This window comes from Ranitomeya variabilis, chromosome 1 (genome assembly GCF_051348905.1).
Source record: "Ranitomeya variabilis isolate aRanVar5 chromosome 1, aRanVar5.hap1, whole genome shotgun sequence".
Taxonomy (NCBI): Eukaryota; Metazoa; Chordata; class Amphibia; order Anura; family Dendrobatidae; genus Ranitomeya; species Ranitomeya variabilis.
Window position 1 is genome coordinate 162049703 of NC_135232.1, and position 17272 is coordinate 162066974.

Consider the following 17272-nt stretch of genomic DNA (forward strand, 5'->3'; position numbering starts at 1 on the left):
TCCGGGTTCTAAGAATATTAAGGCTGATGCCCTCTCTAGGAGTTTTTTGCCTGATTCTCCTGAGGTCCTTGAACCGGTCGGCATTCTGAAAGAAGGGGTGGTCCTTTCTGCCATTTCCCCTGATTTACGACGGGTTCTTCAGGAATTTAAGGCTGACAAACCTGACCGCTGTCCAGTGGGGAAACTGTTTGTTCCTGATAGATGGACTAGTAGAGTGATTTCTGAGGTTCATTGTTCTGTGTTGGCTGGCCATCCTGGTATTTTTGGTACCAGAGATTTGGTTGGTAGGTCCTTTTGGTGGCCTTCTTTGTCACGTGATGTGCGTTCTTTTGTGCAGTCCTGTGGGACTTGTGCGCGGGCCAAGCCTTGTTGTTCCCGTGCTAGTGGGTTGCTTTTGCCTTTGCCGGTCCCTGAGAGGCCCTGGACGCATATTTCTATGGATTTTATTTCTGATCTTCCGGTTTCCCAGAAGATGTCTGTCATCTGGGTTGTTTGTGACCGGTTCTCTAAGATGGTCCATTTGGTGCCTTTGTCTAAATTGCCTTCCTCTTCTGATTTGGTTCCGTTGTTTTTTCAGCATGTGATTCGTTTGCATGGTATTCCGGAGAATATTGTGTCCGACAGAGGGTCCCAGTTTGTTTCTCGGTTTTGGCGGGCCTTTTGTGCTAAGCTGGGCATTGATTTGTCTTTTTCTTCCGCATTTCATCCTCAAATGGCCAGACCGAGCGAACTAATCAGAATTTAGAAACTTATCTGAGATGCTTTGTGTCTGCTGATCAGGATGATTGGGTGGCTTTCTTGCCATTGGCCGAGTTTGCCCTTAATAATCGGGCTAGTTCGGCTACCTTGGTTTCGCCCTTCTTTTGTAATTTTGGTTTTCATCCTCGTTTTTCTTCGGGGCAGGTTGAGCCTTCTGACTGTCCTGGTGTGGATTCTGTGGTTGACAGGTTGCAGCAGATTTGGGCTCATGTGGTGGACAATTTGGTATTGTCTCAGGAGGAGGCTCAACGTTTTGCTAACCGTCGTCGGTGTGTTGGTTCCCCGCTTCGGGTTGGGGATCTTGTCTGGTTGTCTTCCCGTAATGTTCCTATGAAGGTTTCTTCCCATAAGTTTAAGCCTCGCTTTATTGGTCCTTATAGGATTTCTGAGATTATTAATCCTGTGTCTTTTTGATTGGCCCTTCCGGCTTCCTTTGCTATCCATAATGTCTTCCATAGATCTTTATTGCGGAAATATGTGGTGCCCGTTGTTCCCTCTGTTGATCCTCCGGCCCCTGTGTTGGTTGATGGGGAGTTGGAGTATGTGGTTGAGAAGATTTTGGATTCTCGCTTTTTGAGGCGGAGGCTTCAGTACCTTGTTAAATGGAAGGGTTATGGCCAGGAGGATAATTCTTGGGTTTTTGCCTCTGATGTCCATGCTGCTGATTTGGTCCGTGCCTTTCATCTGGCTCGTCCTGATCGGCCTGGGGGCTCTGGTGAGGGTTCGGTGACCCCTCCTCAAGGGAGGGGGTACTGTTGTGAATTCTGCTCTTGGGTTCTGTCATGTTCTCAATGGCAAGAGAACATAGCATCAGCATATATAGGAACTAGCTCTTGGAAGATGGGAACTGAGCTGACCATGAACTAAACCTAACACACAACTAGCAGTGGCCGGGTAGCATGCCTACGTTGATTCTAGATGCCCAGCACCAGCCGGAGGACTAAATAATGCTAGCAGAGGAAAATATTAGTCCTAGCTCACCTCTAGAGAAATACCCCGAAAGGAGACAGAGGCCCCCCACATGTATTGGCGGTGAATTAAGATGAAATAACAAAACGTAGTATGAAAATAGGTTTAGCAAATTTGAGGTCCACTTACTACATAGCAGAAGACAGAAAGAACACTTTCATGGTCAGCTGAAAACCCTATCAAAACACCATCCAGAAATTACTTTAAAACTCTGGCATTAACTCATAACACCAGAGTGGCAATTCCTGTTCACAAGAGCTTTCCAGACACAGTAACGAAACTACAGCTGTGAACTGGAACAAAAATGCAAAAACAAACATGGACAAGAGTCCAACTTATCTAGTAGTTGTCTAGGAGCAGGAACAAGCACAGAGAGGCTTCTGATAACATTGTTGACCGGCAAGCAACTAACAGAGCAGCAAGGTTATATAGCGACTCCCACATCTTGATAAGAACAGGTGAACAGAGAAGATGAAGACACCAGTTCAATTCCACCAGTAGCCACCGGGGGAGCCCAGAATCCAAATTCACAACAGTACCCCCCCCTCAAGGAGGGGGCACCGAACCCTCACCAGAACCACGAGGGCGATCAGGATGGGCCCTATGAAAGGCACGAACCAGATCAGAGGCATGAACATCAGATGCATTCACCCAAGAATTATCCTCCTGGCCGTATCCCTTCCACTTGACCAGATACTGGAGTCTCCGTCTGGAAACACGAGAGTCTAAGATTTTCTCCACAACGTACTCCAACTCACCCTCAACCAACACCGGAGCAGGAGGCTCAACGGAAGGCACAACCGGTACCTCATACCTGCGCAATAATGACCGATGAAAAACGTTATGAATAGAAAAGGATGCAGGGAGGTCCAAACGGAAGGAAACAGGGTTAAGAATCTCCAATATCTTATACGGGCCGATGAACCGAGGCTTAAACTTAGGAGAAGAGACCCTCATAGGGACAAAACGAGAAGACAACCACACCAAATCCCCAACACAAAGCCGAGGACCAACACGACGGTGGCGGTTGGCAAAAAGCTGAGTCTTCTCCTGGGACAACCTCAAATTGTCCACCACCTGCCCCCAGATCTGATGCAATCTCTCCACCACAGCATCCACTCCAGGACAATCCGAAGATTCCACCTGACCAGAGGAAAATCGAGGATGAAACCCCGAATTACAGAAAAACGGGGACACCAAAGTGGCAGAGCTGGCCCGATTATTGAGAGCGAACTCCGCCAATGGCAAAAAAGCAACCCAATCATCCTGGTCAGCAGACACAAAACACCTCAGATATGTCTCCAGGGTCTGATTAATCCGCTCGGTCTGGCCATTCGTCTGAGGATGGAAAGCGGACGAAAAAGATAAATCTATGCCCATCCTAGCACAGAATGCTCGCCAAAATCTAGACACGAATTGAGTCCCTCTGTCAGAAACGATATTCTCAGGAATACCATGCAAACGAACAACATTTTGAAAAAACAGAGGAACCAACTCGGAAGAAGAAGGCAACTTGGGCAGAGGAACCAAATGGACCATCTTAGAGAAACGGTCACACACCACCCAGATGACAGACATCTTCTGAGAAACAGGCAGATCTGAAATAAAATCCATCGAGATGTGCGTCCAAGGCCTCTTAGGAATAGGCAAGGGCAACAATAATCCACTAGCCCGAGAACAACAAGGCTTGGCCCGAGCACAAACGTCACAAGACTGCACAAAGCCTCGCACATCTCGTGACAGGGAAGGCCACCAGAAGGACCTTGCCACCAAATCCCTGGTACCAAAAATGCCAGGATGACCTGCCAACGCAGAAGAATGAACCTCAGAGATTACTCTACTGGTCCAATCATCAGGAACAAACAGTTTATCAGGTGGGCAACGATCAGGTCTATCCGCCTGAAACTCCTGCAAGGCCCGCCGCAGGTCTGGAGAAACGGCTGACAATACCACTCCATCCTTAAGGATACCTGTGGGCTCAGAGTTACCAGGCGAGTCAGGCTCAAAACTCCTAGAAAGGGCATCCGCCTTAACATTCTTAGAACCCGGTAGGTATGACACCACAAAATTAAACCGAGAGAAAAATAATGACCAGCGCGCCTGTCTAGGATTCAGGCGCCTGGCGGTCTCAAGATAAATCAAATTTTTGTGGTCAGTCAATACCACCACCTGATGTCTGGCCCCCTCAAGCCAATGGCGCCACTCCTCAAAAGCCCACTTCATGGCCAAAAGCTCCCGATTCCCAACATCATAATTCCGCTCAGCGGGCGAAAATTTACGGGAAAAGAAGGCACAAGGCCTCATCACGGAGCAGTCAGAACTTTTCTGCGACAACACTGCCCCAGCTCCGATCTCAGAAGCGTCGACCTCAACCTGAAAAGGTAGAGCAACATCAGGCTGACGCAACACAGGGGCAGAGGAAAAACGGCGCTTAAGCTCCCGAAAGGCCTCCACAGCATCAGGGGACCAATCAGCAACATCAGCACCCTTCTTAGTCAAATCGGTCAATGGCTTAGCAATATCCGAAAAACCAGCAATAAATCGACGATAAAAGTTAGCAAAGCCCAAAAATTTCTGAAGACTCTTAAGAGAAGAGGGCTGCGTCCAATCACAAATAGCTTGAACCTTGACAGGATCCATTTCAATGGAAGAGGGGGAAAAAATATATCCCAAAAAGGAAATCCTCTGTACCCCAAAAACACACTTAGAACCCTTCACACACAAAGAATTAGACCGCAAAACCTGAAAAACCCTCCTGACTTGCTGGACATGAGAGTCCCAGTCATCCGAAAAAATCAGAATATCATCCAGATACACAATCATAAATTTATCCAAATAATCGCGAAAAATATCATGCATAAAGGACTGGAAAACTGACGGAGCATTTGAAAGACCAAAAGGCATCACTAAATACTCAAAGTGGCCCTCGGGCGTATTAAATGCGGTTTTCCACTCATCCCCCTGCCTGATTCGCACCAAATTATACGCCCCACGAAGGTCAATCTTAGAGAACCACTTGGCCCCCTTTATGCGAGCAAACAAATCAGTCAGCAACGGCAATGGGTATTGATATTTAAGAGTGATTTTATTCAAAAGCCGATAATCAATACATGGTCTCAAAGAGCCGTCTTTTTTTGACACAAAGAAAAAACCGGCTCCTAAGGGAGATGACGATGGACGAATATGTCCCTTTTCCAAGGACTCCTTTATATATTCTCGCATAGCAGCATGTTCAGGCACAGACAGATTAAATAAACGACCCTTTGGGTATTTACTACCCGGGATTAAATCTATGGCACAATCGCACTCTCGGTGCGGAGGTAACGAACCAAGCTTGGATTCTTCAAAGACGTCACGATAGTCAGACAGGAACTCAGGAATTTCAGAGGGAATAGATGATGAAATGGAAACCACAGGTACATCCCCATGAGCCCCCTTACATCCCCAGCTCAACACAGACATAGCTCTCCAGTCGAGGACTGGGTTGTGAGATTGCAGCCAAGGCAATCCTAGCACCAAATCATCATGTAGATTATACAGCACCAGAAAGCGAATAATCTCCTGGTGATCCGGATTAATACGCATAGTTACTTGTGTCCAGTATTGTGGTTTATTATTAGCCAATGGGGTGGAGTCAATCCCCTTCAGAGGAATAGGAGTCTCCAAAGGCTCTAAATCATACCCACAGCGTTTGGCAAAGGACCAATCCATAAGACTCAAAGCGGCGCCAGAGTCGACATAGGCGTCCGTGGTAATAGATGACAAAGAGCAAATCAGGGTCACAGATAGAATAAACTTAGACGGTGAGGTGCAAATGGAAACAGATTTACCAAGCTTTTTAGTGCGTTTAGAGCATGCTGATATAACATGAGTAGAATCACCACAATAGAAACACAACCCATTTTTCCGTCTAAAATTCTGCCGCTCGCTTCGGGACAGAATTCTATCACACTGCATACTCTCTGGCGACTTCTCAGTGGACACCGCCAGATGGTGCACTGGTTTGCGCTCCCGCAAACGCCTATCGATCTGAATAGCCATTGTCATGGACTCATTCAGACCCGCAGGCACAGGGAACCCCACCATAACATCCTTAATGGCATCAGAGAGACCCTCTCTGAAAGTCGCCGCCAGGGCGCACTCATTCCACTGAGTAAGCACAGACCATTTACGGAATCTTTGGCAGTAAATTTCCGCTTCATCTTGCCCCTGAGATAGGGACATCAAAGTTTTTTCTGCCTGAAGCTCCAAATGAGGTTCGTCATAAAGCAACCCCAAGGCCAGAAAAAACGCATCCACATTGAGCAACGCAGGATCCCCTGGTGTCAATGAAAAAGCCCAGTCTTGAGGGTCGCCCCGGAGCAAGGAAATCACAATCCTGACCTGCTGTGCAGGGTCTCCGGCAGAGCGAGATTTCAGGGACAAAAATAATTTGCAATTATTTCGAAAATTCTGAAACCCAGATCTATTCCCCGAGAAAAATTCCGGCAAAGGAATTCTCGGCTCAGATACAGGTGCATGACAAACAAAATCTTGCAAATTTTGTACCTTCGTGGCGAGATTATTCAAACCTGCAGTTACACTCTGAAGATCCATTACAAACAGGTGGACACAGAGCCATTCAAAGAGAGAAAAAAAAAAAAAAAAAATTTCAGCAGACTACTTATTTCTCTCCTTTCTCAGCCAAGGATTTTAACCCTTTAGTGGGCCGGTCAAACTGTCATGTTCTCAATGGCAAGAGAACATAGCATCAGCATATATAGGAACTAGCTCTTGGAAGATGGGAACTGAGCTGACCATGAACTAAACCTAACACACAACTAGCAGTGGCCGGGTAGCATGCCTACGTTGATTCTAGATGCCCAGCACCAGCCGGAGGACTAAATAATGCTAGCAGAGGAAAATATTAGTCCTAGCTCACCTCTAGAGAAATACCCCGAAAGGAGACAGAGGCCCCCCACATGTATTGGCGGTGAATTAAGATGAAATAACAAAACGTAGTATGAAAATAGGTTTAGCAAATTTGAGGTCCACTTACTACATAGCAGAAGACAGAAAGAACACTTTCATGGTCAGCTGAAAACCCTATCAAAACACCATCCAGAAATTACTTTAAAACTCTGGCATTAACTCATAACACCAGAGTGGCAATTCCTGTTCACAAGAGCTTTCCAGACACAGTAACGAAACTACAGCTGTGAACTGGAACAAAAATGCAAAAACAAACATGGACAAGAGTCCAACTTATCTAGTAGTTGTCTAGGAGCAGGAACAAGCACAGAGAGGCTTCTGATAACATTGTTGACCGGCAAGCAACTAACAGAGCAGCAAGGTTATATAGCGACTCCCACATCTTGATAAGAACAGGTGAACAGAGAAGATGAAGACACCAGTTCAATTCCACCAGTAGCCACCGGGGGAGCCCAGAATCCAAATTCACAACAGGGTTCCCTCCGGTGGTTGTTGGTAGTAATGCAGTTGTCCCTGGGTTGCAATCCTGGGCAGGTGTCCCTGCTGATTGCAGCTCTGACTGGGATATTTAGGTGTGCAGGATTCATTAGCCCTTGCCAGTTGTCCATTGTTCTTGGAGGTTTTGCATCTCTGTCTGGTTCCTCCTGCCCTGCTGCCAAATCAGCAAAGATAAGTGTCTGGTTTTGTTTCTACAGCACACATGCTGTGTGCTTTACAATTCAGTACTATTCAATGTTTTTTCTTGTCCAGCTTAGACTGTGTTTGGATATTTCAGTAAAGTTGGATTCTCAGGAGATGCAGATATACACTCCATGTCTTTAGTTAGATGGTGGAATTTTTGTATTATCTGCTGTGGATATTTTTAGGGTTTTAATACTGACCGCTTAGTATTCTGTCCTATCCTTTCCTATTTAGCTAGCGTGGCCTCTTTTGCTAAATCCTGATTTCTGCCTGCATGTGTCTTTCCTCTAATACTCACAGTCAATATTTGTGGGGGGCTGCCTATCCTTTGGGGTTCTGCTCTGAGGCAAGATAGAGTTCCCATTTCCATCTATAGGGGTATTTAGTCCTCCGGCTGTGTCGAGGTGTCTAGGATGTGTTAGGTACACCCCACGGCTACTTCTAGTTGCGGTGACAGTTTAGGGTTTGCGGTCAGTACAGGTTCCACCTACTCCTGAGAAAGTCTCATTCGGCTCCAAGGTCACCGGATCATAACAGTCCACACAGGGCATGGTAAAGCCCGTCTGTCTATTCCATCAAAATTAATGCAAACAAAGTGGCACAAATTTTGCTTGACTTGACTGGAGCATCATTTCTGGTAGAGATACATGCCTATTGTAATATGTGCATAATTCATTAAAGGGAGTCTGTCACACCTGAAATCGTATATGAGCTAAGCCCACCGGCATCAGGGGCTTATCTACAGTATTCTGTAATGCTGTAGATAAGCCCCCGATGTAACCTGAAAGATGAGAAATAAAGGTTATATTATACTCACCCAGGAGCGGTCCCGCTGCGGTCTGGGCCCGGCGCCTCCTATCTTCATACGATGACGTCCTCTTCTTGTCTTCTTGCCGCGGCTCCAGCGCAGGCGTACTTTGTCTGCCCTGTTGAGGGCAGAGCAACGTACTGCAGTGCGCAGGCGCAGGGAAAGGTCAGAGAGGCCCAGCGCCTGCGCACTGCAGTACTTTGCTGAGCCCTCATCAGGGCAGACAAAGTACGCCTGTGCTGGAGCAGAAGACAAGAAGACAAGAAGAGGACGTCATTGTATGAAGATAGGAAGTGCTGGACCGGACCGCGATGCCCATGGGACCCCGACCGCAGTGGGACCGCCCCTGGGTGAGTATAATAGAACCTTTATTTCTCATCTTTTAGGTTACATCGGGGCTTATCTACAGCATTAAAGAATGCTGTAGATAAGCCCCTGATGCCAGTGGCCGCAGCTCATATACGATTTTGGGGGTGACACATTCCCTTTAAATGAATTAGGCAAATCTCACTACAGTGGTACTATCATAAAAGCTGTTGTTCACAATGCCAGTCTTAATGAAGCAGACACACAGTAGTATTTTCACCTAATTTTCTCCAGTAATTCACCTTAGTATTTGCAATCCAAAGTCAGGAGTGGACAAAAAATGCAGAAGTGATGCACCTGTTTCTATTACAGTATACTTCTGCTCTGATTGTTCCATTCCTGATTTTAAGTAGAAAATATTAAACTTTGAGAGTCCTCAGTGGATGATTCCTTTTAATGGGTAACTGAAAAAAACACACAGGACTCTCAAATTTTAATATTTTTCTATATACTAACTCAAATTTTAATATTTTTCTATATACTGGCTAATATGGTACAAAGAAACATTTTTCATGTATCATGCTTTTAAGAAGTAATTCAGACAGTGCGTCTTGATTGCGACCAATAGTAGTGACGTTTCGATTCTCTGAATCTTTATAAAACTGTTGCAGCACTGCAGAAAAGTGAGCTTGTGGTTCTTTTGGGTGCTTAGCTGCACCATTTAATGCAATCAAAACGCACTGTCTGAATTTCTACAAAAAGAAGTTTTCCACTACTTTTACATTGACGCCCTATTCCTAGGATAGGGCATCAATGTCTGGTCAGACATGGTCCGGCACTCAGCACCCCTGCCAATCAGCTGTTACCGATGCCGGTAGCGGCGGCCTGCAGCCGGAAATATTTACTTGTGGAGCTTGGCCATCTGCTTGTAGTGACCGGAGCTTGTTACTGCATATCCTCCTCCCATTGAATTGAATAGGAGGTGGATGTGTTGTACCCCGCAGTGGCCATTACAAGCTCCACAAGTAAGTGCTTCCGGGTGGTGGCCACTGCCACCGGCACCAATGACAACTTATCGGAGGGGGTGCCGATTGCCGGCGCACTCTGACCGATCAGATATTGATGCCCTATCCTTAGGATAGGGCATCAACGTAAAAGTAGTGGACAACCTCTTAAAGATAACATCCACTTGAAAAAATTATTCACTTTTACTGGAAAACAGAATGTACAGTGAATATTTCTCGAATGTACAATATGTTGGGAATCCACTCCCATTCACTAGCATCTCCAGAGAACAATAAGTGCACTCTAAATTTTACTACATTCCACTTCTGATTTTGGCTTACAAATACTAATGTAAAAGACTGACCAAATAATGATGTGTGAATGTGGCCTTAATAAGTGTGTGTGTGTATATGTGCTGATCTCAGGGTACATAGCTCCAGGAACTGTTTGCCTAGATGTGTAAACAATTTTTCAAAAGTTTTTTCAGAAATCACCTATCATTTTCTCATATTCTCTTTTCCAGGGTTGCAGGGATCCTTCTCATTCCTGCTGAACTTTCAGTAGAACATCTTTTAAAACATCCACTTCTTTACAAAAATGGCAGATCATCTGTTCTACTGTCTCGCCTTATCTCTACTGCTAATTTGTCCTTCAAATTTATAACTTTGCCTACTCCCTCGGCTGTTGTAATAAATAATATATTGCCATTCATTCCCCCTCTCAGCTTTATAATACTTTTTTATGCTTTAACACCTTGCCAGACATATTCATATGTTACACTAATGTGGTTTTAAAAAGGGAGAGATAAGTTCTCTTGAAATAGGGCTAATAATCCTAAATCAGTAGGCTGCCATATTAGTTGTGACAGTTTAGATTGTACCTACTTTTCATCGTAACGTTATGGTGATCACTTAACTCATAGATACGTGTTTAGCTCGGCCGGGAAAGAAAAACACATTACAAAGTTTAGTTTCGCCCGTAGTCATACATTAATGTTGCAAAATAAATTTTTCTCATGTTAATTATGATCATTTAAAAGTCCAAGTAAATGACACTGGTGCATTCACAGGAAGACATGAACTCTCATGACAATCTGCCTATATTTATTTAATGGTCCCCACATTTATACGACTCATTAACATTTCCAACTCCTGGATTATGTATGAACTTTGCACGCAGAAGCCTTCCATGGGACTTTAAATAGAGCACGATGCCCTTCTATTATCATGCATCAATCAGTTTTCGATGGTAATTGTTATGCTAAATTTCCTAAACTGCATTTTAAAACGAAAGTTGTAAACGTCCATCAAAATAGTTCATGCTAACAGCTACTTAATTTCCTGGCAGTACTGATCCTGGTATGCTGTTAACGCTTTCTTCACTCATGTTATTTCTTTTTATTAAATAAGACCTCTACTTCTATTTATCCTAACAAACCCCTAATTACTATAGCAGAAAAATACATACTTACCGTAATTGATTAGGATACTGCTGGCATCTTTGACCCTTCTAGTGTTTGCCAATTTGCCCTTGAGCTACAAATCTTGGCAGCAGAGTAATGCAGTAAAAAAAACCTGCATTTAAAATGTTGTAAATATTAGGGCATCAGCGCAAAGCTACGGTATGTTACAGAGCGGCTTTAGGTTTTATATGTACATATTAATTTGTGAGAAGAAAATCATGTATCATGTGATGATGTATCATGCATGAATATGTTGCTACTCCAGTCCCTGTGCCCCATTGTCTTGAAAACGTATAGACAGTAGATGATGAGCGTTACATGCTGTATAACTGCAAGTTCTGTGCTCCCCACCACACGTTTTGATTATTCCCAATCACTTCTTCAGGGGGTGCAGAGAAGCCAACACCTCCCAGTCCATTAAGTATGTAATACTCCGCTCATGTGACCGGAAATTGGACAACATGGTCTGATTGTAATGGTGCATGCGCAAACAGGCCGCACATGTCAATGTCAGCTATCCAGCCTGCAGACATCAACGCGCATCGTACATGTCCAGAAGCAAGGGCACATCATCAAAGAACTTCTGGACATATGCAGGAAGAGTACGAATAGAAACACTGGGCAGTGGGGAACTCATGCACACAGCAGATCAGACAATAGAGAGGAGTAAGCTGATAATAATGAAGCCGCAAAGAAAGATGCCCCCTATAATCATGAGCAAAATGTGAAGCCTCATAACAATAAAGTGCCCCAACGTGCATAGCGAACACTATTATGTGGAAATAACTACCAGCAATATGCTAATCATCTCTAATAATAAATTTATAGACAGCATATATATATATATATATATATATATATATATATATATATATATATATATATATACAGTACAGACCAAAAGTTTGGACACACCTTCTCATTTAAAGATTTTACTGTACTTTCACGGCTATGAAAATTATAAATTCACACACTTTCAAAGTTTTCCCAATTTTTCGGATTGACTGACCTTCATTTCTTAAAGTAATGATGGCCACTCGTTTTTCTTTACTTAGCTACGTTTTTCTTGCCATAATACAAATTCTAACAGTCTATTCAGTAGGACTATCAGCTGTGTATCCACCAGACGTCTGCTCAACACAACTGATGGTCCCAACCCCATTTATAAGGCAAGAAATCCCACTTATTAAACCTGACAGGGCACATCTGTGAAGTGAAAACCAATCCCGGTGACTACCTCTTGAAGCTCATGAAGAGAATGCCAAGAGTGTGCAAAGCAGTCATCAAAGCAAAAGGTGGCTACTTTGAAGAACCTAGAATATAAGACATATTTTCAGTTGTTTCACACTTTTTTTTACAATTTTCATAGTCATGAAAATACAGAAAAATCTTTAAAAGGGAAGGTGTGTCCAAACTTTTGGTCTGTACTGTATATATATATATATATATATATATATATATATGTATATATATATCTATATATATATATATATATATATACACTCACCGGCCACTTTATTAGGTACACCTGTCCAACTTCTTGTTAACACTTAATTTCTAATCAGCCAATCACATGGCGGCAACTCAGTGCATTTAGGCATGTAGACATGGTCAAGACAATCTCCTGCAGTTCAAACCGAGCATCAGTATGGGGAAGAAAGGTGATTTGAGTGCCTTTGAACGTGGCATGGTTGTTGGTGCCAGAAGGGCTGGTCTGAGTATATCAGAAACTGCTGATCTACTGGGATTTTCACGCACAACCATCTCTAGGGTTTACAGAGAATGGTCCGAAAAAGAAAAAAAATCCAGTGAGCGGCAGTTCTGTGGGCGGAAATGCCTTGTTGATGCCAGAGGTCAGAGGAGAATGGGCAGACTGGTTCGAGCTGATAGAAAGGCAACAGTGACTCAAATCGCCACCCGTTACAACCAAGGTAGGCCTAAGAGCATCTCTGAATGCACAGTGCGTCGAACTTTGAGGCAGATGGGCTACAGCAGCAGAAGACCACACCGGGTACCACTCCTTTCAGCTAAGAACAGGAAACTGAGGCTACAATTTGTACAAGCTCATCGAAATTGGACAGTAGAAGATTGGAAAAACGTTGCTTGGTCTGATGAGTCTCGATTTCTGCTGCGACATTCGGATGGTAGGGTCAGAATTTGGCGTAAACAACATGAAAGCATGGATCCATCCTGCCTTGTATGGAGCATCTTTGGGATGTGCAGCCGACAAATCTGCGGCAACTGTGTGATGCCATCATGTCAATATGGACCAAAATCTCTGAGGAATGCTTCCAGCACCTTGTTGAATCTATGCCACGAAGAATTGAGGCAGTTCTGAAGGCAAAAGGGGGTCCAACCCGTTACTAGCATGGTGTACCTAATAAAGTGGCCGGTGAGTGTATATATATAGATATATATATATATATATATATATATATATATATATAAAGTGCACACCTATGCAATAACACATGTATATTAAAGTGCAATATTATGGACATAAAATAATATATATGTACAAAAATGCCAATTAATATGCGTTATATTGATAATGATGATGCAAAAAAGGCAACACAATATAACTGTATTAATTACAAGTTCTGCATCTGTAATTCTGCTCATTAGTTACTTTCAGAAAATCTCAGATGGAATAATCTCTTTCATATCTTATTTGCTAGAGAATAATTGGATAAAAGACTGTGGAGAAGAAAGTAACCATTTAGACAAGTATAATAGCCATATATTGCTTAACAAAAAGGTAGATATAAAACATATAAAATTAAAAGGCTGGATAACCAATGGCAAAATGTCTAAAGGAAGGAAGCAAAGCTCAATAACTCATTAAGCCCAAAAGGGACCATAGTTCTTAAAGCACCAATCCACTTACTTTTATTTTGAGCAATAATTTTGTTGATGTCCCCTCCCTTGATACCACCATGAATTGCATCAATTACACATACCATAAAAGATCTGGGATTGCAGCTGTTATAGCCATTTTGTTCTGACACAAAGCCAGACTACGGGATCACCAGTGAGGCCAAATTGTGGAACTAGGCCCTCTTAGCCACAAGCACTTGGAAAAAAGAATGCAGACTGGTTGCGAACATAAACAATTCTATATATTGCCCTGTAAGCCGTTTTCTTATACAATTTACAGACAAATTAACACTCCATGAAAAGTTCCCACTGGAAGTTCCACCAGTCGCCCCATTCTCAGATGTATGTCATAATAACTACTATTTACTATCAAGCCTTTCCCAGTATACTACCCATAGCACACAGAAAAATGGTAATCCAGCTCACCCATAAACTGAAGACCTACGGTAGTGTAGGGACATGAAGACCTGTGTCGGCAGCAGGAAATGAAGACAACTTGGTAGGGAAGATGTCCAGCAACAGATCCAGAGACACAAGTGTTAAAAACAACAACTTATTTCCAAAAATTATTCAACATTTTTTTTTTGTTCTCAAAATGTTTTTTGTATCATATTAGTAAAAATTGCATATCACTGGGATTGCACTGGACTGACACATTTTGAACTACTTGTCCTCAGTCATAGTATGGTAAGCATCCTAGCCCTAGTATTTGAATACTATATAAAACAGCACGCTAGGTCTAGGGTGCATACCATACCAAGACTAATGACAAGTTGTTTGAAACACGTCAGTCTGGTGCAATCCCAGGGATATGCAATATTTACTAATATGCTAGACAAAAAATTTGGAGGAAAAGTTTATTATTTTTTTAAAATAAATAGTTGTTTTTAACACTTATCTCTCCAGATCTGTTGCTGGACATCTTCCCTACCAAGCTGTACCCATAACACACAGTTTCTCAGAATATCACATAAGAGATAAGAAAATATTAGATAATAAAAAATCCTTGAAAAATCTAAACATAATATGAGACTAGTTAATATTAAACAAAATATAGAACTGAGAAAAAGTATTATCACAGCCATGGCACATTTTAAAGTGGGATACAGTAGTTTTTAACTCAGCAATGTCATCCACTGTCTTGGACGCTTTCTTACTCTAACTCTTAATTCCCTAGATGTGAGACCTATCCATATATTGGGGCAACCAAACACAGCAGAGTATATAACACTGTTGGTACCACAAGAGACGTGATGATTAATTTTAACAAATGCCATCTGCAGTTTCAAAGGTATCAATTAGTGATGAGCGAATATACTCGTTACTCAAGATTTCTCGAGCATGCTCGGGTGTCCTACAAGTATTTTTTAGTGCTCGGAGATTTAGCTTTCATCGCCGCAGCTGAATGATTTACATCTGTTAGCCAGCATAAGTACATGTGGGGGTTGCTAGGAAATCCCCACATGTAATCAAGCTGGCTAACAGATGTAAATCATTCAGCTGCGGTGATGAAAACTAAATCTCCGAGCACTAAAAAATACTCGGAGGACACCCGAGCGTGCTCGAGAAATCTCAAGTAACGAGTATATTCGCTCATCACTAGTAGCAATGTGATTTTGGATATATTGATTTTCATCCTCCTAAATGGCAATGAAAAAATACTAAATCCATTTGAAGTCATAAATGATTGTCAATTCAATATTAAGCGGATTGTCATTGAGCTGGTTCATTAGCTGCTCAAGCTGTGCTCCAGTCCCTTCCCAAATAATTAGGTTATATATATATATATATATATATATATATATATATATATATATATGTATATATACAGTACAGACCAAAAGTTTTCACACACCTTCTCATTTAAAGATTTTTCTGTATTTTCATGACTATGAAAATTGTACATTCACACTGAAGGCATCAAAACTATGAATTATCACATGTGGAATTATACACTTAACAAAAAAGTGTGAAACAACTGAAATTATGTCTTATATTCTAGGTTCTTCAAAGTAGCCACCTTTTGCTTTGATGACTGCTTTGCACACTCTTGGCATTCTCTTGATGAGCCAAGAGAAATGAGAAGGTGTGTCCAAATTTTTGATCTGTATTGTATATATATATATATATATATATATATATATATATATATATATATATATATATACCGTATATACTCGAGTATAAGCTGACCCGAGTATAAGCCGAGACCCCTAATTTTGCCACAAAAAACTGGGAAAACTTATTGACTCGAGTATAAGCCTAGGGTGGGAAATGCAGCAGCTACTGGTAAATTTCAAAAATAAAAATAGATACCAATAAAAGTAAAATTAATTGAGACATCAGTAAGTTAAGTGTTGTTGAATATCCATATTGAATCAGGAGCCCCATATAATGCTCCATAAAGTTCATGATGGGCCCATAAGATGCTCCATATTAAAATATGCCCCATATAATTCTTTAATGCATAGAAAAAAATAAACAGTTATACTTCCTTTCCCTCCGCGTGGTGTTCTCTTCTGAAGCTGGCAGCTAAGTTCAGCGTGCAAGTGATGAGAGTGCATGACATTACTTTCATGTGCCCCCAATCACGTGCAAACTGATGTCTGCTGCTGGCCTCTGATTGGTCGGCAGTGTATATTGCCACGCACGGACCCAATGGGTCTCTGCGCCACAATACACTTCAACTGAAGGTGCTTTCAAAAGTGCACATCCAGTTTAAATTTGTTCTGTCATCCCAATTGCACCGGTCCAGTTGCCACCTCTGTGACTGCGGTCATGATACCCCTGTACATGGATAATATGCACAGTACTCTGGTTGCAGTGACCTTTAGTTCAGCATCATATTTCACTTTGTTTTGTTTATTTTAATGTTCTTGAAACAAATAAAAGGTAATCTGCACAATATTTTTACTCAGGGTATTGACTTCTGAAGTCTAGGCCTTAACAATATTCTGGAAATCAAGGCATTAGTCATAAATAATTGAGAAGCCCTGATGTAACTGGACAGGACTTTTAGACATATGTTATTATTTTGACTGTGTTAACTGTGCATTATTCATTGTAGCCATTAGTAATTTTTCCTGAACTAACACTGTATATTAAGAATCCATATCAAAGTCAATATTTGCATAACATAGTGATTTACAGTACAATATGCCAAGCTAAGTGCTCAGCACAAGAAGTACACTTGAGACACCCATTCATCAACATTCATGAAAGTAATCTTGATATTTATTGAGATAAATTACTTGCGGATGCTTTTGCTCCCACATAGATGTTTTAAAGTAGAAATGGAAACATTTTCTAGCTATTTACTTTAATGATACAGTAAAATTTAGCACCATGAAATATTTTATATAACCCAACCGAGTGTAATTAAAACTTACTGTATAGAAAGAGATTGCTCAATATATTGAAGGCTCTCTTCACTA